We start from the raw sequence: 2,672 nt of genomic DNA, 5'->3' as shown, positions 1-2,672 counted from the left end.
TCTCTCTCTCTCTCTCTCTCTCTCTCTCTCTCTCTCTTTACAAATGTTTCCAGATAAGGGGAAAGAATATTCTTGAGCAGTCTACAAGAGCAGTCTCTCTCTCTCTCTTTACAAAATGTGTCCAAATAGGGGGAAGAATATTCTTGAGCAGTCTACATCAGCAGTCTCTCTCTCTCTCTCTCTCTCTCTCTCTCTCTCTCTCTCTCTCTCTCTCTCTCTCTCTCTCTCTCTCTCTCTCTCATTACAAATATGTCCAAATAGGGGGAAGAATATTCTTGAGCAGTCTACACCAGCAGTCTCTCTCTCTCTCTCTCTCTCTCTCTCTCTCTCTCTCTCTCTCTCTCTCTCTCTCTCTCTCTCTCTCTCCTCTCTCTACAAATGTGTCCAAATAAGGGGGAAAGGTACTCACGGCCAATTTACAACAGCAGTCCCCATTCTATCTCTCTCTCTCTCTCTTTACAAATGTTTCCAGATAAGAGGGAGGAATGCTCTTGAGCAGTCAACAACAGCATTCTCTCTCTCTCTCTCTCTCTCTCTCTCTCTCTCTCTCTCTCTCTCTCTCTAATCTAGCAAAACACCCTACATAAGCCATATAAATCATCATCCCGCCCTCAACTTTCTCAGAACTCTCTAATCCCCGATGAGTTGGCTGAGATTACAGGATGAAAATTTAATTAAGCCCACCTTTCCCCAAAGAACCGCTTCCAAAATTTCCTCAGGCCCGGAACTCGGCAACACTTCTTGTATGTTAAGTAGCCGAGGGAGAGGAGGCTATTCTCACAGACACACACACACACACACGTACACATACACTCACACTTACACACGCACAATATAGCCCCCGTTAGTTTAATGGTTGCGACTTCTCGTATTCTTTTCATATTTGTTTTTTAGTGAACATGTATTTCGCTCAAAGGAATGTTATTTATTATTCTTCTTATATTATTTTCATATTTGTTTCTTAGCGAAAATGTATTTCACTTAAAGGAATGTTATGATTCTTCCTGCGTTATTTTCATATTTGTTTCCTAGCGAAAATGTTATATTATTTTCAAATGTGCTTTTAGCGAAAAATTATTTCGCTTAAAGGAATGTTATACTATTTTCAAATGTGCTTTTGGCCAAATGTATATCGATTACAGGAAATACAAGTGTTGTGTTCTTCGAAATTTCAAAAAGTACAGTCTTTCTGTAATAATGATTTTTTAAAATCATTTAAATAATTTCATGTGATTTAGAGCTCATTTAAACGGTCCATGATTCACAATTTAAAGGTAATTTTCTGTGATCCAAGACAACAGTAATTATAGTAATATAGTTTTTGTATCGACTGCGTGCAGAGGTTAAAAAAAATGCGTTGTATGTATAAATCATTCATCCCCATTATAAAAAAAAGATATCATATCTTTCACTTGTCAGTTATTCATTTTATCCCCAAAGAGGCAATTCCCAGCCGGAAATAGGAAAGGAATAAAACTAAGTCCTCAGGAACCCTGGCCGTAAAGTGAGAGAGAGAGAGAGAGAGAGAGTTACTAATTTTCCACCACAATTGACCATCGCGCTATAATTCTTGCTCTGTTCATGTAACCCCCCTCCCTCCACCCGCCTCCCTCTCACCCCGCTACCTATGGCACCCGGTACCGGCACAGTACCCCGTGCCACTCACGATAAGCTTATCCCGTGCGGTCTCCCCGCTAGGGTACCGGTACGCCAAACCCTGCGCCGCCCCCCCGCCACCAGCATCCCCACCCCCACAAACCATGACCCGTTTTCCCCAACGTGTGATTCAACAGGTGATGATATCTCCCGTTCGCTTCCTCTCGTGTTTATCGCTTAATTGCGCGTTTCTTTTTCGCAGTTCATTTTATTTGTTCACCTGTAACGTTATTACATTTGTATATCTCACAAGGTATATCTTATCTGTAGGATATGTGTTTATCAGTAGGATATCTGTTTGTCTGTACGATACCTGCTTATCGATTGGATATCTATCTATCGGTAGGATATCTGTTTGTCTGTAGGGTATCCGTTTATCGATAGGATATCTATCTGCTTATAGGGTATCTATTTATAAATAGGATATCTGTCTAAAGGATATCTGTCTATCAGTAGGATATCTGTCTATCAAAAAGGGTATCTATCTATAAATAGGATATCTCTCTGTCTATAGGATATCTATCTAGCAGTAGGATATCTATCAATAGGATATCTATCAGTAGGATATCTGGCTGTCTGTAGGATATCTATCAATCAGTAGGATATCTCTCTATCCATAGGATATCTGCCTATAGGATATCTATCTATCTATATGATATCTGCTTATAGGATACCTATCTATCTATATAGACTAACCGCTAAAATAGCTCTTAGACATTTAGATATAGAGGGGGATGGAAAGGTTTTTTTAAAGAACTCCACGGATACTGTAAATTAGAAAACAGAAAATTGACAAAAATTTGACGAGTAATATTTCATATTTTGACAATTTCACTTTCAACATTCCCTATTCTTAAGTGCCAGTCTCACAGCCACTGTTGGTACTTGTTCGCAATAAGTGCCAGCCTCCACATATCCATTGTTGGCACTTAATATGAAAATCGAACTTATCTACAAGACAGAAATTGTAAATAATACGAATCAGTGTTTGTGCCTTAACAATATGTATATGTATA

Source organism: Macrobrachium rosenbergii, chromosome 17 (genome assembly GCF_040412425.1).
Source record: "Macrobrachium rosenbergii isolate ZJJX-2024 chromosome 17, ASM4041242v1, whole genome shotgun sequence".
Lineage (NCBI taxonomy): Eukaryota > Metazoa > Arthropoda > Malacostraca > Decapoda > Palaemonidae > Macrobrachium > Macrobrachium rosenbergii.
The sequence above is the reverse complement of the archived record's forward strand: the minus strand, read 5'-3'. Positions refer to the sequence as shown.